Here is a 24,079-nt window from a genome sequence, read left to right as displayed (position 1 = left end):
GTAACCTCTCTGAGCTATAGTTTCTTCTAGAAAATATAAAAATTAAAGCCCATTTATTTCAAATTGGCCAGCACAGGGTATGGGATGTATTTATTAAATATCAGCTTTCAATTTTCTCTTTGTACACCATAACAAGGTCTCTCAAATTATCCAAATTATCCAACTTCTTTCCTATCATTTTCTCTGTCTTCACTCTCTCATTTGCCACCTTCCTCAATGAAATGACAGGTAAAGCAATCTGACTTTGAACTACAAAATTCCTTAGAGCTATTTGCCCTTTTCCTACAAGGGCTACCTTGCTTTTCTAAACCCTATACAGTCAACATGAGTCTCATAAGAAAACTGCAGAAGATTCAGTGTGAGGAATCCTATTACTGGAAACTTTAGGTTATTATCATCAGATTAGCGTTATTGGCACAAGACTAATTCATAGGTGCAAGTCAAAGCCAGAGTAGACATAAGTAATTCCACTGAGACGTTAATGCATGTCTTAAATGAAAAATATCAGATCATAAAACTGTGTTTGTAAGTGTGTTTGTCTCTCAGAGAAAGAGAGAAATCTGGGTAGTGGGGGAGCTGAGAATTCTCAGGGAGAGAGCTGAGAAGTATCCTGGGGCTCAGGTGCCTGCAGGAAGAAACATGTTTAATGCAGTTTCTTGCTGGGTTCACCCTAATTGTCCCCCTTGGTTACAGATAAAGCTTATTTTTTTGTGCTCGTTGCCAGTCTTCTTCAGGTAAGCCAAAGCCACAGATGCTAAGTCAGTTCTCTCTGCAGTCATTCAGACAGCTTCTTGTGCAGCAATTTCACAGTTGGAATTAACTGGAGATTAAACCATCTATCCTATGAACAGATGGACATTAGGATATGCCTAATCAGACCATAGAATATTTGTAAACGGCTACAGAAATGATTTAGAAGGAATACTGCAGAGTTTCCTAACTTTCTCCTAGAACTCTCTTGAGAAGGAAATAAGTGTATCTATTTTGTTTAATCTGTGGTTCTCTACTAAGTCTGAGCTTCTCCTTTACTGACTCATCCTTAATGTGTGTGCTGCTAAACTAACCATTGTTTTTTTTTTTTTTTTTTTTTTTTTGGGATGGGGTCTCCCTCTGTCACCCAGGCTGGAGTGCAGTGGCGCCATCTCGGCTCACTGCAAGCTGTGCCTCCCGGGTTCATGCCATTCTCCTGCCTCAGCCTCCCAAGTAGCTGGGACTACAGGCGCCCACCACCATGCCTGGCTAATTTTTTGTATTTTTAGTAGAGACGGGGTTTCACCGTGTTAGCCAGGATGGTCTCGATCTCCTGACTTCGTGATCCGCCCGTCTTGGCCTCCCAAAGTGCTACAGGCGTGAGCCAACGTGCCGGGCCAAACTAAATATTGTTTATAAGTACTACTGATCTTTCTTTCGTGTCTCCTAGTCACCTTTACTCTGAATAGTCTGTCACCACAAAATCTTCCATTAGAAGATTTTATTTGACATAAAAGCTATCAATAGCTGGCTTTAAACACTTTTCCTAGCTGTCATATTCTAATATGCCCTCTGATATGGCACATTGTACTATACACACTATTTACAACTCTCAGAAGCATATTTCCATAGAAAACTTCAGATAGAGAGATATGTAGATTTTCCTTCATCATGGATACTTGATTTCATTTTCTTTTTATTTTCTTTTTTTACAATTTTTAGTAAATTATTATTATCTGGAAGCAGTTTCAGGTGGCAACAAAGTATTACTCAACAAAGAAAAGAAGATCAAAACACTGTTATGCATTAAAGGACAAATAGAAGGTGTGTGGCTACTTAGGTGTGTGTGTGCACACATTTATTAAACAGGGAAGACAGTATAATCTCTGAGAAATATCATTTCCCTGAATTATAAGCACTTAGTGATATATACATATATTTCTGATGAATTAATCTTTGCCAATAGTCATCTTAGACCATATATAACTTTGCAAATATTTTGAGGCATCATATATATCTGCCAAATGTTTGTACTGTTGACAAAATTTAGGGATATTCTACTCACATCATCAGTCACAACCTCTCCTCAAATGCACAATTGTGCATGTCCTCCAAACAGGGCCAGCTTCCTGAGTGGGGGACCTGTGCAGTCACCAGGGCCCCATGCTCAAGAGGGTCCTGTATTTGGTTTAATGTTCTGCTCCCACTATATTGCAATTCTTAATTTTTTTAACAAATGGCCCAACATTTTATTTTGGGACCTGACAATTGTGTAGGCTGGTCCATGGCCCGTATATTTGCTGCCCATGTAGCTGTTTATAGTAGAAGCGGTTTTCTCTTCTACTGAATTTTTTCCCAACACACACAAATATTTATATCACATAAGTTTATAATAATACATATATATATACACACACATATAGACACACACACACATTTTTACACTTATTCTTCTAGTATTATAGATCTAAAGAATCCTAGCTGAGACTGCCTGTTCAACATTTGGATTGCAGAATGCTACAGGATAAATTTTTTAATAAAAAAAAGTTTTTGATTTGGTCTTTAGCTTTAATAATAACACCATCACCACTTTTAATGAGTGTTATGCATCTAAGCACTTTTTGTAAGTTAGTTTATTCAATTGTTAAAAAACCTTATAAGGTGATTACTTTTTTTTTTTTTTTTTTTTTTTAGATGGAGTCTTGCTCAGTTGCCCAGGCTGGAGTGCAGTGGCGCGATCTCAGCTCACTGCAAGCTCTGCCTCCTGGGTTTACGCCATTCTCCTGCATCAGCCTCCCGAGTAGCTGGGACTACAGGGCGCCCGCCACCATACCCGGCTAATTTTTTTTTGAATTTTTAGTAGAGACAGGGTTTCACCATGTTAGCCAGGATGGTCTCAATCTCCTGACCTCGTGATCTGCCCGCCTCGGCCTCCCAAAGTACTGGGATTACAGGCGTGAGCCACCGCGCCTGGCCAAAGTGATTACTTTTATAATATGTTTAATGGATTAGGAAACTGATGCTTAAAGAATTATTACATTAGGGCTGGGCATGGTGGCTTACACCTTTAATCTAAGCATTTGGGGAAGCTGAGGGAGGAGGATCATTTGAGGTCGGGAGTTTGAGACCACCTGGGCAACATAATGAGACCCCATTTCTACGAAAAATAAAAAGAAAATTAGCCTGGCATGATGGTATGTGCCTGTACTCCTGGCTACTCAGGAGGCTGAGGCAGGAGGATCACTTGAACCCAGGTGTTCAAGGCTGTGGTGAACTATGATTGTGCCACTGCACTCCAGCCTAGACAACAGAGCAAGACCCAAAGAAAAAATGATTAAATCATTTGCCTATGATTTATTTCATAGTCTGTCTGATGCTACTGCCTGAGCACAGAATATGCTAGAGAGTTTATCCCACTCTCAGTCAAGAAAGCTGGTCTTTGGTAACCACAGCTAGTCACACACTGGCTAAGGTCTACGCCGGGGGGTGACAGGGAAGAGTCTACTGGTCAAAACAGTTCCTGTTTGGACAAAGGCAATTTTCTGGAAATGAGGGCAGCTGTGAGTTTTTGTAAGCCAAAATTCACGTGTACATTGCCTGGTAGAGGTAATCTCAATGGGGAACCACTAGCATTTATTACTATCAACTTCTTGCATCTCTCTTCACATCCTTCCCACATTAAGTTCATGTCTTCTAAAGACAGCTTCTTTAGGATTTGGGTTGGTTAGTTTTGGGAAAACTTACAAGAAGAGAGTTTGTGAGACAAACCATAGTTAGGCTGCTGCAGTTGGTCCCAAGCACTTCTTTAAGTAAAATGTGTTGGCCTGAGATGACGTTGGTAGATCAAACACTCTATCAGTCTTTGAGTAGCAGTGCTAGCTAAGGCATGTGGACAAGAAAGGCAAACCCAAACCTGGAATATGTGTTGATTCCAGCCAGTGATGAATGGCTGCCACTACCAGGGGAAAGAAGTCCAGTAACATCAACTTGCTGCAAGTGGCTGCCTGGTTTTCTTGAGGAGTGATACTCTTTTGAGGTCTCAGTATTGTTCTCTTTTGCTGGCAGGTGGGATATTCAACAGGGTCAGGAGCTATATTAGCATTAGTGAGAGGGAGACCATGCTATCTGGCTCACAAATAGCTTCCATCTTTGCCACCATAGCCACTTCCTTTATGGGTCTATGGTGCAAACATCGGTGTGGTGAAACATAAAGGTTAGAAGACATCTACTAGTGGAACCATCTTGTCCACTAGGTGGATAAAGGCCTCTTCTGTAGTGGGTGCTGTCTGGTTGGCATTAACATGGGATACAAAGATTCTCACACTTTGTGCTCATTCTCAAAAGTCCACACATCTATTACTTCCCCAGACCTCGTTGTACCCAGTGATCTAATTTAATTGTTTCCAAGCTACTCACCTACCAGATAAGCCATTTCTCCTTGTTCTTGAGTCTATGAATCCTCTTATCTTGGTCCACTTTTTATGATCCCAGTGTATCACTCCATGCGGTTTCTGAAGCTCTGCCCAACAAAAGGCCTTTCTCTCAACACTCTTTTCTAGCCTGGTCCTGAGTGGGGGACATGGTGCAGCTACCATTCTCTTTTGGCTTGCATCCATTTACTAAACTGACCCACCTGTGAACCAGGCTGGTGTCTTTCCTCTCCCTTTAGTTAGTCATAGAAAATTCCTATGCAGTTGAAGCATGAGCTGAGGACAGGCACCAGAGAAGCATGGGTTCTGAGCAGGCTGTTCATGCACTTTATGTGTCCTCCTGACCAGCTTGAGCCTGACTGTGGATGTACCATGTCCATTATATTATGGATTGCTGATAGAACCACCTGAAGTGATGATGTGGTGGATCTGAAAGTATCCAATTTATGCTGAGTAGTTATGGCCACATAGTCACTTAATTCCCAAGGTCAGATGCTTAGATCCTGCAAGGACTGAGTAGCATTCCAGGACCTGTTTTTTGAATGCTGTGTAGCTCTTTGCTGCATGTAGCATGGATTTGCTTCCAAATCACTAGTTTCTGTTGTGACTCTCCTAATGGGCCTTGCTAAAGGCTATACACGGTGTCTTTATCTACCACAGATACCTCTGGTATCATGGAATCTGCTGGGTCATAGAGATCAAATGCCAGCAATTCTAAAACCACAGGAGGAACTGCTGCAGAGCACTTTCTTTTTCTGGGCTTCAATCAAAGGTAACAGCTTTCAACCCAACATGATGAAGGGGTAGTTTCAGCATTCCCAAGTGCAAAATATGCTGTTTACAAAACCCAAGAAGACTACCAAGGGTTGGGTTTCATCCTTTGTGGTAGGAAATGAGAGGTCTTTTCCCATTCTCTGAATTACATGTGCATTTCCAAGGCATGCATAGTACATGCCAAAAAGTAGAATGCACATGCCTTGAAAATGCACATGTAATTAGTTAATATATTAATTCATTTAATATAATTTGATTATGTTATCATACTAATATGATCACGTAGTCAATATGATATTAATTTTCAAAAAATTGTCCAGGCTGTCCAGGCCCCTTCAATCTATATTATGACAGACAACATGAGCATTAACATAATCTTGGGATATGACAGTAAGTTTATATCCCATGTGAATGTAAACTGCTCTGATCTTTCTTTGTGAATATGGCATGGTTTTCCAGTTCAGTGTCTACATACTATCTATCTGAGGCTGTGTTAATCTTGCCTAAGAAAGATAATCACATGTAGTACTGTAAATCCAACCAGCCTTTTGCAGGGGCCATACTGGTAAATCAAATGGGAATGAAGTAGGGAATATCAGCTCGGCATGTTTAAAGTCTTTAAGTGTAGCACTGGCTGTGTTATTGTGCCATGATGTGATATTGTTTTTATTTACTCTAATTGCTGGGGAGGGTGGGGATAGTTTCAGAGTTTCTCACTTGGCTTCCCCGTGATAACCACTTTTACTCACAGATCAAGGAAGTTTCTGCCAACTGCCAAATATATACGCTTGAATTATACATTTAGGGACCATGGAAATGACAGTCAAGCAGGTTCATGGGCCCAGTATCCCCACTGTGGATCAGACCTGGGTCAGAACTCCATTAATTATCTGAACATAGGGAGGGGGGCAAGATGGCACTTTGGATCTTCCGCTATCAAATTACACTTGGGTCCTGCATCCAAATAGCCTTGAAGCATCTGAGTATTCGTTTTTTCTGAGTGTGGCATTATAAAAGTAAATAGTGATAGGTCCCACTGGGAAAAGAAAGCCTACAGGTGCCATTGATTTTTTTTAATTAAAAAAATTGGCCAGGCACGGTGGCTCACCCCTGTAATCCCAGCACTTTGGGAGGCTGAGGTGGGTGGATCACAAGGTCAGGAGTTCAAGACCATCCTGGCCAACACGGTGAAACCCCATCTCTACTAAAAGTACAAAAATTAGCCGGGCATGGTGGCGTGCACCTGTAATCCCAGATACTCAGGAGGCTGAGGCAGGAGACTCACTTGGACCTGGGAGATGGAGGTTGCAGTGAGCCGAGATTGGGCCATTGCACTCCAGCCTGGGTGACAGAGTGAGACTCAGTCTCTCTCTCTCTCTCTCTTTATATATATATATATGTATATATTTACTTAACATTTTTGTGCCTTTTTTATTTCCTGTTTACCAAGTTCTGCCACAGGATCTATGATATTGTTTTTGAAATGGGGTCTTGCTATGTTTTCCAGGCTGGACTCAAACTCCTGGGCTCAAGGAATCCTCCCACCTCAGCCTCCCAAGTAGTTGAGACCACAGGCACCTGTGCAGCAGCTATGCCCCTCCATTAGTCAATGAATTCTACCCCTGGGATCGGGCTCCTATCTGGAAACTGGGCAAAATTTTATAACTTGCCATTGAGGAGGAAAACCTTGGCCCTCTGCTCATTTATTATTGATTTCTTTTGGATATACATAAAACAGTACCCTTGTTGGCTGACCATTTATCTTGTCCCTAGGAACACCATGTATAAGCCATCACTATAGGTCATCATAAGTCAGACCCTCCTTGCTGTCATTCTGTTTTTGCTCATCATACTACCCAAGCTTCTATTATCCCCATTGCTTCTAGAGAGTACAGTTCTGTAACAGCATCTCTCCTACCAGGAGATCAACCTACAGAGGAAAGGCACTACTGGGCTTGGTGGCAATGCTGGTGTATTCTCTGCCAGTTCGTTTCTTGTTGCCTCAATAAACAGAGTACTCTCCAGGCCCTCCTGAGGAAAATGACCAGCTGTTGGATTTTCCATCTTAAACAGGTGACACTTGAACAACATGAGGGTTAGGAGTCCTGACTTTCTGTGCCGTCCAAAATCTGGGTATAAACTTTTGATGCCCCCCACCCCTACCAAACGTAACTACTAACAGCTTACTGTTAACCAGAAGCATTACTGATAACAGTTGATTTATACATTTTCTGTATGTTATATATATTATATACTGTATTCTTACAATAAAGTAAGCTCGAGAGAAGAAAATGTTATTAAGAAAATCACAAGGAAGAAAAAATACATTTATTATTCATTAAGTGAAAGTCGATCATCATAAAGATCCTCATCCTTTTGGTCTTCACGCTGAGTAGCCTGAGGAGGAGGAGGCAGAGGAGAGGATTGGTCTTGCTGTCTCAGGGATGGCAGAGGCAGGAAAAAACCTGCATGTAAGTGAATCACGCAGTTCAAATCCATGTTATTTGAGGGTCAACTGTATAACAGATCCATTCTAGCATGCTCAATTCTCTACACATTTTGAGCGCTTTCTCACAGTTTTCCATGGTGCTTTTGCCATCTCTGTTTGACTTAATGTCAGCTGTAGCTTTTCCCAAGCTTCTAAGAGTCATCTCAGCAGTGTTCGAGATCCATCACCTACTGCTCCTGACAGGGAGTTAAATCCTGTAATACCAGGGAGTTCCCTCATGTTATAAAGCCTCCTTTATCCAGCTTTATATTCTACCTTTCTTGATCCAGCTCTATCAGGATCCACTCTCAGACATAATCTCCTGGTTCCTGCCAATGATGCTATCATTGGCCCCATAGCAACCTTGGTGTATAATCATTGTATTTCTTGACGGGTTCTGCACTTCTCTGGGCTGGTTGTGCTGACATTTAACTATAATTAAAAGCCTAGTGCCAAGGCTGCAAGGAGAGGACAGGTTGTGAGGAGGTCAGCCATTGTCTTGTTTGAAACCTGTCTCATTTGAGGCCCCTACGTTGTCTTAAACAAGGAGGGATGAGCGCTTTTCCAAAAAGGAGTTGGCCATGTCTCCTAGCCTGAGGTTCTGAGAAATTAAGGCTACAGGGCTCACAAGTTTACTTACCCATGTATCACCATCTCAAACTCAGGGCCCTGTACTGTCACATAAGAGGTGCCTAGGCCAAAAATCCTCTGAAGTTCTGACAATGTTACACTGAAGTTCTGTCTACAATCTTCAGCAGTATCTACCCTCTGTCTTCAGGGGATGAGAGTCTTTTTAAATGCTGCCAAGGAGGCCTCTGACACACTTTGTTTTAAATTGTTAGGAGGTCTGAGCCTGTCATTTTCTTTCTTCAATAAATCAAGGGCACTTAGGAACAGCCACTCAATTTCACAGTCTTTATAGTTGCCATTTCCCATATCTCTGCAAAGCCTGTGAAATTTCACCAGTTAGTGCATCCCTTCTACCTGGATCCCATCCCATTCAACCCATGTGAAAGTTGAGTAGTTGCATACTGCAGCATGCCAGAGACTATTAACACACCACCTAACACCAGGTATTCGGATTGGCAAGCCGACTGCAGGAAAATTCCATCCTTAGAGTTTTCTTCTTGAGTTCACTTCTGGTATAAACTGACTTAGGTTGAGTTCCTTAAACGCAGAGCCTGAGATGGGGATTCTTGTTCAAGTGATTGATGAAGGGAGTGGGAGGAAGCTATTCTCAGGAAAAAAGGAGTGGGAAAAGCCTGATAGAGTGGGCTTAAAAGGTATTTATGAACGTGATCTCAAATGGAGACTAGCTTCAGTCTGAACCCATGGGGAATCTTTAGAACACAAATTGCAACAAAGAGTCTCATTCTGAGATGAAGGCCCAGTCTTCTGTTCCTAGGCAGCAGTTAGTCATTAGCTGAAGTTTGCTGCGTGGCGTGATGGGAATGTGTATTGTATAGACTTCCAGGTGTGGATAACGCTCTAGATAAAGGGTCAGCTGAGAGTTGTTGTTATCAGCCAATACTCAGGGTAGCTAGAGAATGGGTATACTAGCAGGTGGAAAATCTGCCTAGTGCCATCAACATCATCCATATAGTAGATCAGGGCAGTTCTTGAGATTCTGTATTTCAAACTATCTCTAAGGTGATGCCAGTGTTGCTAGCCTAAGAACCACACTCTGAGTGGCAAGAAATTGATTATTTTGTTTTCAGGTTTTTCTGTTCAAGCGATTGATGAGGGGAGTGGGAGAATAGCTTGGAAGCTATTCTCAGGAAAAAAGAAGTGGGGAAAGCCTGATAGAGTGGGCTTAAAAGGTATTTATGAACGTGATCTCAAATGGAGACTAGCTTCAGTCTGAACCCATGGGGAATCTTTAGAACATCCTTTTTTTCTTTCTCCTGCATCCTTTTTTTTCTTTTCTTTCCTTCATTCTTACTCTATCTAATTATGTTGAGTCTGTATCTGCTCTCCAAACCAGTTTGCAACACTGTCTTCAGAGAATGCGAGAATCTTGCAGGTTTCTTTCGTAAGAAAGGGAAGAAAAACATCAATTGATAGGCCTACTTTTCTATTTATACATCCAGTTTCCTAGAGCTGGCTTTATCCAGGTTGTTTCCTTCACATTAATGGACAGTTCTTTAAAAATACTACAATCTTAGGAGCTGATTCAAGAAAAATACCTTAGCTTTTTGTGAGCAGATTAAGAATAGCAAAGCTACCTAAAGTAGGAATCACAACCAATCTTTTGATTTCATTGTAGTGCTGAAAGAAATATTTACAAGACTAATTACACCCAAGTCACCATTTGGGATGTTAAATAAAATTTGTGAGAGGCTGTTGATTTGGACTAGGCTCCTATACAAAGCCTAACAGACCAAACCGATATGGAGTTTAGCTACAGTAGCTGAGTTTTAGTTAATTGCAGGAGTCTCTGTAACCAATTAACCAATTAAGCTGTAACCAATTAAGTTGTCTCTATACCGAACTTCCATTTCCTATAAATGCTATCAGATCATGTTATTGGTTGGCATTCTCTGAACCTACTCTGGTTCGAAGGGCTGCCCAGTAGGTAAAATAGTTTTGTTTTGTTTTTCTTTGCTCAATTAAACTCACTTAACATTTAAACTTGTCTAAGACTTTCCTTTTAAGATATTTGGTATCATTGGTAGGATTCAGGACAGAACTCCAGCCACCCTGGGAACATCAAGCAACCAGGCGTAGGTGCATACTGAGACCACTGTCTTCACTGTTTTCTTGCGTTTTCTGGGAATTATTGGTGAGTTCTCTCTCAAATTATGAAGCTCTGCAAATGTGTGTTTTGAGCTATCTGAGTGTTTTTGAGCATTTTTTAAAAAATCTAAGCTGGGTTTAAAGTCTCCACAAAAATGGAACTGGGTTCAGTAGGTAAGGTTACTCTAAGACAAAGTCATAGATTCACTTGGATCCAATAAGGAATTCCATTCCACCTTCTGAAACTCCACTGAGGGTTACTTTGTTCTCTGAAAAGGCATATGTGTCCTTCTTGGGGTGGCTGGCTTGTGTTAAATAGAAACTGGAATGGGTCCAGGGTCTGGAACTCCTACATTTGGAATCCCAGCCAAATTCATGCATAAGAATCCCCAGAATTATACTTTTTTTTTTTTTTTTTTTTTTTTTAAGAGGAATGGGCAAACCTTGCCAAAGGTGATTTGGAATCATAGTGGCCACAATTAGAAAGTTTTAATTTGGGTAAAATTATTTGTAGGCTATATTAGAAAAGGAACAATCAAAAGCCCCACAGAAGCCATGACATTCATTTATTAATTAGTACACAGGCTTTTGAGAGATTAAAATGTAAGGGGGAAAATTGTTTATATAAGTTGAGCTCTTAGATCAACAGGGTCTAAAATTTGAACTCAGAATAATAGTAAAAAGTATCCTAGTCTTGTATGGAAAATGCTTTGTCTGCCTTATTCCTTAATAGGCTCTGCCCAGAACTCAGTAATTTAGTTAAAAGAACACAGGTTGAGTTGCGAAACAGCTGCCTATTTTTAATTATTTTAAGACCCATCTTTAATGAAGGAAACTTGTGTCAGTGGAGGAGGTCCCGTGTACAGAGGTGTCTTCCTCTCTACACCAGGAAGACAGGAAGAACTAAGTCACTAGAGGCTTTGCAATAGGGAAGGCAAAAAGACCTGAGTCTCTATAACAAGCCTTGCCTCGTACCATTTTGTTTTAGCTGGGCTTTCTACTTTCTTTGTCTCAGCAGGTAATGGTATTTAGGTCTGAAACCTGAATTCAATGGATGACCTAGGTGACAATAACTTAGGGCAATAATCTGGCAGGTCAATCAGGAAATGGTCACGGATCCATTACCCTCCTTGCTGAGATAAGTCAATTGGTCAATGGGTAAAGAAAATATTCTCATGCCCTGTGAATGGTTTTTGAGAAAAATGAATGGGCCTTTAAGAGAATAGATGATGATTAGTAGCAAGGTTTGTCAGGGTGTGATGAAACTTCCTTTCTTGTGAGTTAATTTTCAGAGGATTGGTAACAGTTGAGTCCCTTGGGAAAATCTGTCTTCAGCAGTTAAAGGGAATTCAGAATGCCTTGCCTTGCTTACATGTTGGTAATCAATATCACAGTGATATATCTGGGGGTAATATTTTCTGAACTTCAATGGCTACCTCTGTGTAATGAGCAATTTAAGCATATGTGTTAAGAACGAGTAAACTAGGTGAATGTAAATAGGTTGGAAACTTGCAAATGAGTCACAACAATCTTTCATTACCCAAGGTCTTAAAGTTATGTTGGATTAAGTGATAGATACCTATGAAATGTATGACTAATTTTTCAGTAAGTTAAGATATTGAAACTTGCTCTTCAACCCTTCTGATCTCATTGTGTTTTGGGGGAGGAAAACCTGTGATTTTTTTTTTTTTTTTTTTGACTAGTCAGGGACTTTCCAATTAACTTCAGTGATTGGGATAGGCTAATAGAAACTGTTCTAAAGATAAAACAGCTGTTCATGTCTTTCATTGAGAATGTAGACTGTGTCTGGGAAAACAGAGTAATGCAATGGAGAGCTCGTTGAGGCTGATAATCAATGCATGGCCATATTCATTCACTAAACAGATATTTGACTATATACTACGTGTAACACATTGTATTAGGGCTAGGGATATAAACAGAGTAGATGTAGTTTTTTCTCAGTGTCATAGGAGAAACAGATGCATACATACACACAGTATAAGAAAATTAGTAGTTGCATTCTAGAAAGAAAAAGAATCGTCCACTTTATCTGCAAATAGTTGAATGGCTGAACTGAATTTCTTGTGTCAGCCATTTTTGTTGCCACTTATCTAATACCAAACATAGTGCTCGTCTCGGTTTATGTCTGATAATGAGTAAGTTGTGCTAGTGGTATATTGTGTTTTTTTTCTTTTGCAGTATAGAAAACTCGGGTGCATTTTGGTCCTTTAAACATAAAAAGGGTGGTACTATGAAGACATATGTTTCTAAGCTAAAATGGTGCTCATCTACAAAATGCTACTGTAACACAGTTCAAGATTGCTTGCTTTCAAGGTTTCCACTGGAAATTAAGATTACTACGAATTGAGGAGATTCTAATTAATTAAAACAAAAACTATGGCTTCCTATATGAGGAAAGTAAGACATATTTTTGGTTGGTGAATCTATACCATATGAAAGGTGTGGGTTTTTAAAAATTTTTTGTTGAGAGTAATTTTGTCTAATTTACAGATTGTTGAAAGGTTGTTTCAGAATAAAGAAAGGATAGATAAAACTGGATAAGAAAGTTGTAGAAGGTTTATGGAAGATAAGTCTTGTGAAAGAAATTGTATGCGGTCAAGCTGATAAGAATTAGAAGAGAATTGGTTTTCTAAGAACTGAGGATTGACATCAAATTTGTAACTATGCAAAATTAGAATCTGTACTCTATGTTAAAACAAAAAGGTTTTTGTGTAGAATTGATCTGTTCTTAGTAGGAAATAGAACCTTATTAGGTTGTTTGATTACTTAGGAAAACTGAGTTCTTTCTACTGAAGAGTTAGGATTTTTCCCACCACTATGTGTGTGTTTAATTATCACTCTGATTAAGTGATCATTTCACAGTGACCTGCAAACCTCTATTTTTGTTGTTACCCCAAATCAAATGATGAATTTGTCTTTTTTGATCTAAAATTGACTTGGGATTTTCTAGGTGGGTACCTGGAGAGCATTAGGAAGTATCTCATCTTGTAGAGATGTTAAACTAATTAGGCTTATTTCATATGTTGTATGGAAAACATTGGCAAATAATATGATGTTAAATCTTTTTGAATTATCTTTATGAATGTGCTTGAGAAATTCTATGAAATTCATAGAAATCTAATAGTCCTTATATAATGCTATCAGTGATAATTCTAGTTGTTATCTTCAAATGTTGTATGCAATAGAGATAACTAAGCTTCCTTATCAAATGCTGGTTATAATGTTTTAACATGGCCATTATAAGTCTTTGTCATTCAATTATTTCTTCTCTAAAAGCATTTTCAGTTGGTGATAGTCCAAAAAGTGTTGCATTTTCAAAAAGTTAATGGAAAGAACTTTGACAAGTACAAGTTTTTGATAACTTGAAGATTTTACCATTAGACTGAGTGGGAATTCTGAAATTCTTAATGATTGGTTAATAAAGTTAACACAAAATCAAGTAGAATAAGAATTAATTGAATACCAAGGAAGTGTTCTGGCAGATTTTCATGCTAGGCCAGCCAATGCTGAAACTGTTAAGATGTGCAATTTGAATGAACTCCTTAAAATTGATCCAAGTCAACTTCCCTATAATGATTTATTAAAGAGTACAAATGTCCTAGATTTGGAAAAGCAAAATCATTATCTGACGTGAGAAGTTCAGTGTTAAACACGTACTCACAAAGGAACTGGATGCCTGCCTGGTCATCCCTGAATCCCTGAAGCTCCTATTGCAAAGAGCCTTGCATTTTGTAACTCATCATGGAATATGTAAGATGACCCAAATGATGAATAAATATTTTAGGGTGACTGTATTAAAATTGCTTAAACGGTTTATGGCCAATATTTGGTTTGTCAAGCCTATAGTCCTGGTGATGGCAGCAGCAGCCTGTCTAGAGTGGCTGCTGCCATGATGCTGGCTTCAGTGGGAGAGGTGCAGCTGGGGCTGCTTACTCCATGGAACCAGTGGGAGCCAGGAACAGGCAGAAGCCCCACTCCCTTCCGAGTTGGAGGGGCAGCCTCCTGGATGCAGCTTCAGCCACGGTTTCAGACCCGGGCATCTCTGCACCCTTGGGGGCCCAGGAAGCCCACCTGCCCCTGTAGGCTCAGGAGTGCCTGCTCCTGCTACCTCGCCTCTCCCTGTTCCTGGCACCCACTCCAATTTTGGAGCAAAGTTGTGGCTGAGCCCAGGCACTGTCACAATCTGGCCAGGTGTGTCTATGCTTGGGGCAGTGCCGACATGCCAGACCCCTGATGCCTTGTCCCCCTCCTGACTTTGGGTGCTGATGAGCATGGTAGGGAGGCCAAGGGAGGACTAAGGGTGGCTCAGCATGGGCCTGCAGGCACCCCTCAGCAGGAACAAAATGGATGGTGTGGGCACCATGGATGGCAGGTTAATGGTGGCAGGAGGCAGACAGGTTCCTGGGTAGAAAGGGGTGGGGTGGGTCACCAGAGAGCTTCCACCTTCAGTACAGGGATGGTGTGAGGCCTGAGAACCAGCCTCATAGCTGCCAGTTCCACAGACTGGAGTGAGAACTGGTCTTTTTTTTTCTGGTCCCACCCATGGCTGCTCATGGACCAATCAGCACACACTTCCTCCCCTCTAAAGGCCATAAAAACCCTGGAGTCAGCTAGACTCAGTCAGACAACAGGATGACCTACCTGCGGAGAGGAGTGACCCACTGTGGGTCTTCTCTCTGCTAAGAGCTGAGTAGATGTTGGGATGCCCTGCCTGCAGAGGGGAGCTACCCACTGCAGGTCACCTCTGAGCTGTTGTTGCTCAATAAAGCACCTCTTTGGCTTGCTCATCCTCCACCTTTCCATGTACCTAATTCTTCCTGAACATGAGACAAGATCTTGGGGCCTGCTGAACAGCAGGGCTGAAAGAGCTGTAACACAAACTGAAACACACTCCTTGTTTGTCATGCTGTGGGTGACAAGAAGAAGAGAGAAGGAGACAAGAGCTTGGCCCTTTGGGGAGCCCAGAACTAGGAGCTCCCTGAGCCATAGCTGTGACACCCTCTTTGGGGCTCTGTGGTTCCTGGTATCTCTAAGCTTCCGGGCACTGCCACATTCCCTGGTGCCAGCTGTGGAAGCTGCTTGTCATATGCCTGGTCCAGCCGCAGCCTCTCAGGGAGCCGGCACTGGTGCTGGCACCTGGAGCTGGACACCCCGATGCAGACAGCATGCCTGGCTGTTTGCAGTGGTTAGGCCCCATGCTTACTTTCTGTATTAGTCTGTTCTCACTCTACTGATAAAAACATACCTAAGACAGGGTGATTTTTAAGGAAAGAGGTTTAATTGACTCATAGTTCCACATGGCTGGGGAGACCTCACAATCTTGATGGAAGACAAGGAGTAAGTCACATCTTACATGGTGGCAGGCAAGAGAATGTGTGCAGGGGAAGGAACTCTCCTTTATAAAACCATCAGATCTTGTGATACTTTTTCAAAACTATAATGAGAATAGCATGGGAAAGGCCCAACCCCATGATTCCATTATCTCCCACTGGGTCCTTCCCACAACACATGGGAATTATGGGAGCTACAATTCAAGATGAGATTTGGGTGGGAACATAGCCAAACCATTTCACTCACTCACACACCCCTCACCACTCTGCGCCTGGCTCACCATTGGCAGACATGAGATCCAGGCCAGTAGTGTAAGCCGAGTGCAGCCTGCCAGGTTGAGTGGGCAGAACAAGCTCAGCAGGCCTGAGCAAAACTCAGGCCAAGGTGCCACCAGCCACAGAGTTTTCTGGCTGGAAAAGTGGCACCTCAAAGATCCTGTGACATTGGGAGGGCAATCAAAACCCCAGGTGTTTCATTTCTGTACAGGACAGATCATTTGAACATTTATAAAGGAATTTCATTCAATTACTGTTTTCAATAGGATGTAAATGTGTTCTTGTAATAGTTTATGTTATTTGGTTGTATAGAAGCTTTCCATGTGGGAAGATGAATGTATTACAGTTTTAAAAAAAAGTTATTGGAAAACACATTCTTTTTATGGGACAACTCTGGAGAGATCTCCAATGACAGATAAACCTTCTATATTTGGAAAATTATAAAAGAGTTAAACCAGGTGTTACTAACACAATGGCATTCCCATTGTCTCTGTCATTATCAGTCTTCCAGAAAGGCTGAAAGGATAAATACTATTTGGAAATTAAAATTGGCAGGTTAATTGGACTGACTTGGCCAAGGGTACTATCACTAGCTTTAATGGATGAAATAGTTGCTGGAAGGTCTGTATCTTTAATAACGGAACCGTATGTGTCTCCTGCTTTTCTAAGTTCTAAATGCTGAGGGCTCTGATGTATTGTACCAGAGTGAATTTTCACCAGATAAAGGAAACTTTTTGTAATCCACCAGTTGTTGATAATCAGACTTCTCATGATCTAGAACCTGGATAGATCTGGAAATGGCACTGGAGAAGGACTGCTCTTAAATCCCATTGGAAAGAACCATACCAGATTGTTTTCACTATTTATACTACAGTAAAGCTTCAGGGCCTTGAACTTTGAGTCCACATTTTACAACTTACAAGGGCCCCTTCAGACTCTTAGAACTGTACACCTATTGGAGAGTTTAAGGTAAAGCTGACAAGGGAAGTTTTTACCTTAGACATAGATAGCATCTTGGATGTGGACAGCTTCTGCCCAAGATATTGAGACAAGACTCATCAGAATGAGACTCTTACCCCTCTTATTTCCTTATGCTTTCCTTTTTTGCTTGACAGGATAATGTTGTCACTAGACTTCTGCACTCAATTATCCTCACTGTTTGAATTTAATGCAGTTATGTGATGCAATATAATATTCTTATTGCACACAAATACACTGGATGTGGTAGAAACTTAGTTACAAGAAACTAATGAACAGGCTATTTGCTTAAAATGAAGAGACTCCTCATCTGGCTCATTCTTTAATCCATTTTATTTTTAGTTGGTTTGGTTCATGAGGACTCTGGCTAACAGCATACTCCAAATTCTTGATATTTTCCTCTTGATAGTCCCAATAGTCTCCTGGTGCATTGTGTTCTCTCGGTCTTAAATGTCTACATGCAGCCATTTGCTGAATGGTAAATGTTCCCTTTTCAGCTGAAATAAGGACTCAACAAAATGTCATCATAAGGATATCATAATCTATGAATGATCTGTTAAGACCTGTAATCCAGGATGATGGTGACTGAGAATAGCCCTGTTGCCTTGCATTGAGAATCTAATTTAAAGGGAGATTTTGTTAAATAAAATTTGTGGGAGGCCACTGATTTGAACTAGGATCCTGCACTAAGACTAACAGACCAATATGGAATTTAACTACAGTAGCTGAACTTCAGTTATTACAGGAGGTTCTATAACCACTTAACCAATTAAGGTGTAAACAATTAAGTTGTCTCTGCACCAAACTTATGTTTCTTACAATTGCTGCCAGATCATGTTGTTCATTGGCGTTTTATAAACCTGCTGTGGATTGGAGGGCTGCCCAACTAATGAATTGGTTTTGCTTTGCTTTGTCTTGTATTTGTTGACCATTTCAGTTTTGCCCAAATTTAGTTAAAACTAAGACTTGTCTAAAGTTTTCTTTTTAACACGGAACACTATTTCAAAAAGTTAAGGAACTGATTTAAGGTCACATAGGAAGTGAATGTCAAAGTTTGGACTAGAACTCAGGACTCGGACCTCCTGTTCTTATGTGCTTCTGTGAAATTTGGATCTTTGTACCTTAAACAATGTCTAAAGTTGGACTGTTAGCCATACTCTTTATACATTTGCCTTATTTTTTAGAGCACATTGGAGCAGAATGTAAACATTAAAAACATTAAAATGGAAACACTATGCCAAGGACCAGTATTGGAAAGGCAAGGTAAAATGTTCTGGAATTGACTGAAAGGTCTCACTTAGGATGCCTAGATTTACTTTAGAAAAAAACTTATCATGGCATTATCCTCCTTACTGTGAAATTTTTCTGATAGACTGATAACTGCTTCGTGTTGGGGATGACTACTTTTCTATTATTGCTGTCTGCTTTTCATTAAGTGTTGTCATCTTTTATGGTATGAAGGTGACAAATAATGCAATGGTACAGATCATCCTTAATTCCCAAATGAATGTATTAAAATTGGACATTATTAATCAATATTATCATCATAATCCTCATCAAAATTAACATTCATTGAGGGCTTACTAGGTACCAGGAAATATATATTATTTCATTTAATCCTCACAACATTCCTATGAGGCTAGTACACTTATTAGATCCATTTTACAGATGAGAAAACATACTCAGAATTTTAGTGTTTCGGTTTTCTTTCCCGCAGTCACACAGCTAGTTTGTAATGGTTCTCAGATATTTTTTTTTTTTTTTGAGACGGAGTTTTGCTCTTGTTGCCCAGGCTAGAGTGCACTTGCGTGATCTCGGCTCACTGCAACTCCACCTCCCGGGTTCAAGCAATTCTTCTGCCTCAGCCTCCTGAGTACCTGGGATTACAGGCGCTCCCCACCATGCCTAGCTAATGTTTTGTATTTTTGGTAGAGATGGGGTTTCACCATGTTGGGCAGGCTGGTCTCAAACTCCTGACCTCAGGTAATCCACCCACCTTGGCCTCCCAAAGTGCTGGGATTACAGGCATGAGCCACCGTGCTGGCCGTAGTACCTGAATTAAAACTGAAGTTGGTTCACATCAGAATTTACAACCACAGGCACAATTGATTTATGTTGAGTAGTTAGATCGGAAGGCAAATCAACTTCAAAGAGAAGGTAAATGTTTTAGGTTTAGTTTAGAAATATATTGGTGAAAGCAAGTTAATTCAGGAGAACATCTATAGGCCAATAATAAATCATAGAGAAGAATAAGATAAGAAGTTCTATATTGCAGAAGTATGCATTCTTGCAACCACAGGAGTAAAAGCCCTGAACCAGACTTCAGTGTTTCATGGTTTTTTGTTTTTTTTTTTAACTAGAGGTTTCTTTTGTTGGTCATCCTTATGATAGGCTGTCTTCCTCATGATAATCTTACTGAGAAATGTTTATGCAAATAAAGTACATGTTATCAGTTGTAAAATAAGTAGTTTTCATGTCTTCTACTTGGAGAGAAGTCTCAGAAGTTTAGAAGAATTCTTTGCTCTGAGAGAGAAGGAAGTCACAATGGAATGAGCTCACATCACGGATAAAAGGGGCATTCTTGTGCCTGCATGCTGTAGAACTTTGTTGGTACTGCAGAATTGTATTTTCTAGTTTGTTTATAGTTTTTGTAAATAAGCTAAATGTACCACACACTCGTAGTGCCCTTACTGTTTGATATCATTGCTGCATTGGGGCGGGGGACAAAAGTATACATGAAAAAGGTTAGATGAGTCAACATTAAAGAAACTCCATGTGTGTCAAGAAAATAGCTTATGTTGACTTCTTGAGGGTTGGGAGGATTGGAATAAATCTTGTATATATCTTTCATGACTTCAAGTTACCTGTAAGTGATTTTTAGGCATGAATTATTTTGGCTATATCTAGAATTGGATTGTAACAAAGACTTCCTATATATCATACCTAGCTTACCAATCGAGATATAACCAATGGGCATAACATAATAGAATTAACACTTAGACTATAGTAAATGGGTTTAATATATTTTTATTAATCAGAGGATGCTTTTGAACTGGGTTTTTGTTTGTTTGTTTGTTTGTTTGTTTGAGACAGGGTCTTGCTCTGTCACCCAGGCTGGAGTGAAGTAGTGTGATCTCAGCTCACTGCAGCCTCAACCTCACAGGCTCAGGCAATCCTCCCATGTCAGCTTCCCAACTAGCTGGGACTACAGGCACACATCAGCATGCCTGGCTAATTTTTTTTTTTTTTTATAGAGATGGAGTTTCCCCATGTTGCCCAAGCTGGTCTTGAACTCCTGGGTTCAAGAAATCTGTCTGCCTCAGCCTCTTGAAGTGCTGGGATTACAGGTGTGAGCCAGTGTGCCCAGCCTGGGCTTTCATTTGACTAGCCATAAAAGCCAACCTGGATAACTTGAGCAAAAAATAGGATAGAAAGGATATTGGATATTTTGTACTTCACAGAATTAACAGGAATTCTGTACAGCTTGGCTCAGAAACAAATAGTAGTTCCTTGTGTTTAACTAGCCACAAGTTTTCAAAAGGCTCTTCAAGCTCTGTTTAAATGAATTATCTTCAACACTTTTAAGTCTCTTTACTCCAGGGCTCAACATTCAAATTCTAGGAGGGTATCCTCTGGTTGGCATGAGTCATATGCCACCACTGTGGTTAGAACAGGACTCAGAACCTTGCTTAACAGCCTTAGCGGAATGTACACAAAGAGCAAGCTAGTAAGTTCCCCAAAGGACTCTGAATACTTTCAGCAAGATAATATGCAATGGATGCCAGGAAGCCACAAAAGCAACAGCTGACCTCTACAAGGTCATTGCAAGTCTTGGGACTTAAAATTTGCTATTATAATATTTAAACATTATAAGGGTAGAAGAGATGTTATAGAGAGGGACCGAGTTCAGTCTAAACTTAAGTGCCTGAACCTGATTTAGATTATAAGCCTTTAGAAAATATTATAGGGTATATCTACATAATTCTCCTTAAGTGACCTTTTGCAAAGCCAAGTGCATTCAGAGACCTAATCAACTTATTTGTCATGCTCCTGCAGCTGATCAGAGAATTCTAACTTCAATGGCTAAATACTGGGCCCATTGCTAGGGGTAGAGATACAAATAAGACATGCTCTGACTTCAAATAATTCTTAGTCTGGCATGGGGGAAATGAGAAATGCTTGCAACTTGCTATGATGCAGAGGTATAGATGCCTCCTTGCAGAATGAATAAAGAGGCATCACAGGAAAAAGAGATTCACTCTTCTTGGAGGTGCTGAGGAATGCTCAATGGAGAAGATGACTTTTGAAGTAGATCTTATAGAAATGGCTATTTTTGTTTCTTCTGAGTTAAGGGAAGGACAATGGGAATTCTAGATAGAAAAACTGCAGCAGATGTATGGAGATCTGGAAAGGTTGAGGAGGGTGCACGGGGAGTGGAGCAAGCTCATGGGTATGAACATGAAGGGAGTGGATAGCAAATGAGTCTAGCCAGTGAAGGGGATGCTATTGTAAGGATTTGGAACTTTACATTGAATAAAAGATTAGGCATTGATGATTCTGGATCAGGATGCTGTGTTGAGATCCATAGATTAAAGAGGAAGGACATAGACTGGCGGGGAAGATAGATCTGAGGTTATCACAGTAAGCCCAGGAGACATGTTGGAGGGCTGCAGTGAGGCACGGACATTTTTCAGGCTTAATCAGTAAGAAATGGGACTGACTTGATATAAGGGGAACAGAGAAAACTCAAAACATGCTGATTGTTTCTAGCTCTGTTCATAGGGTCATGATTATATTAAATAGGAAAAGAGAGACAGATTTGGCGAGAAGCAAATGAGATAGGTAAGATACACATTGGTTAAAAATGTGTAAGCTCTTAAGATTTTTAACTCATTCTCACCTATCAGGTCTGGACTGGTTGTTTCCCCAATATTACCATGTCAATAATAAACATAAAAGATCACACCCAGCAAGCAGGTAATAAACACACATAACCTTCATCCTCTCCAATGCCTTGCTCAGATGGCTCTACCGTGGTGGGAGATAGGGGTGTATACTTGAGAAAAGACCAATGCCTGGGAAGCCCAAGATAGACATCTAATAAACAAAAAGACCTAACATGATCTAAGCTATGGCATCCGCTTGCTAGACCGGGCAAGCTGACTTTGTTACAGACTGCTGTAGGTTATTAGGGTAGACAGTGACAGATCATTTTGTAAGGCCCAGAGAGAGCCAGATCCATCTGCCTAGAAAAACAAATAAATCCCAGTTCAGAACTGAGGTTAAAAAAGATTTACAAGGCGCACTGATGCATGTGCCCCTCTCTGGGTGGGTTGTGGTGGCTGGCCACAGGGGTTGCCCTCATTGGTTCAACACAGCCTGCCATCTGGGGAGACAGCAAGCTCTTGGGCTCATATTACAAGACATTTTCCCATTTCCTTTTCTATGGTCTAGCTTCGGCAGAAAAATGGACGACAGGCTGGGGGAGGATAAAAAATAAACGAGAGGGAAAAGAGTCTCTCTCTGAGCAATCTTATAAAACAAAGCATAAATCTTTAACTGCCTGACCTTTCAGTTCACATGATTCTTGGTGCAGGAGGGATAAATCAGAGCTCATCTGGAGGCTCAGGGAAGGGCAGCTTTCTGCCTTCCAACAGGAAGCAGCCTATTTGCGGAAAGCACATAGATGTGTCCTTGTTTTTAATAGAAGCTCAATTGATTTCCTAGAAATTGAAATGTTCCCTTGGTTGGGAAATGAAATTTCTACTTGGCTGTTCCACCTCTGGCCGCCTCTTGGTGGCAAGTCTTATTGCACATTGCTGGAATTAACACAGAAAGGCCAAGTAAGAGGTCTTGGGGACAGACTTCCTCATAACAGGGAGCCCCTCTCCTAGATGCAAATAAAACTGGCAAAGGTTGAGGGTTTTGCAGATGCAACTCCCTGCAGTATGGTGAAGGGCATTTCATTAACCCTTCTTGTGCTGATCTCCAACTTGCCTGTCTTGTGTTCCTGTCTTGTCATCATGGCCCATAACTACTCCATTAGAGCCAAGGGTCAGCTCCTGGTTTCAGCAACAGCGCAGATATTTTCTATCTGACGGCTTTGGTGCTCTTGACTGCAGCCAGCCCCTTCATCACAGCAACCAGAGTAACATTTACACAAATATTTGTTTCTTTAATATGTGGGGAAAGGAGTGTGCTTTTTCTTAGCTAGCTGACAATCATTGTGATAAATAGTTTTCTCCGTGTAAGAGAAATTTTTCTTTTTTACTTTTTATCCAGGGAGGGTGGTGGTGGTGACTAGAAACAGAAAAAAGATAAATTATTAGCTTCAAGAAAGCATCAGAAACCAGATTTTACTGGTAAAGCGCACCTCAGTTCAAGAACCAAAGGTGTATTTTGATAATTTTTTCTCTTTTTGGGGGGAGAGGGTCACTAGAGTGGCTCAAATGTGAGAGAAACAGGTATGTCAGCCCAGCCTGAGATGCTTATTAAGAAAACAGAATCGAGAAAATATTGTATTCAATTTGAAAGAAAAGGTATTCTGAATCTTTCTTAGATTTGTTTTCCCTGAGTCTGTTTTATTTGTTCCCAGCAAGAACTGCAGCTACCTGATGAAGTGGGTGCACCTGGTGAAGCAGGTCCTACCTGGTGATGGGAGGCTTCTTCCTGACTTCCCAGGGCCATCCCAGGGTCAAGAGCAAAACCACTCAAGGAAAAGAGAATATTCCTTGGTTTAGGGTATCTGGTATTTAAAGAACAATGGCCTTTATGGATGAAAACTTGCTATCCTTTTCTTTAAATGTTATTCTGTTAGCAGGTTATTTCCAAATTCACTTTTTGCAAAAATGTGCAAGCTGTTCAAATACAGAAAAGGAAATAGGGATAATTTAGGAGCTGGAGTAAGAGTTTTGATATTTTTGGAACTACATCATCAATTTGCCTCTCTTCATTTTATATTTACTATTAATTTTGCTTGTCCTATTTCTCAAGATTTAAATGTGGCCTAGTGGGGACCCAATGAAGTGAAAATTAGAATATAATTTTAGATCTACTATTTAGTTTTTTGACTCAGA

Source organism: Pongo pygmaeus, chromosome 13, assembly GCF_028885625.2.
Source record: "Pongo pygmaeus isolate AG05252 chromosome 13, NHGRI_mPonPyg2-v2.0_pri, whole genome shotgun sequence".
In the NCBI taxonomy this organism is placed as follows: domain Eukaryota; kingdom Metazoa; phylum Chordata; class Mammalia; order Primates; family Hominidae; genus Pongo; species Pongo pygmaeus.
This window is presented reverse-complemented; position numbering follows the sequence as displayed.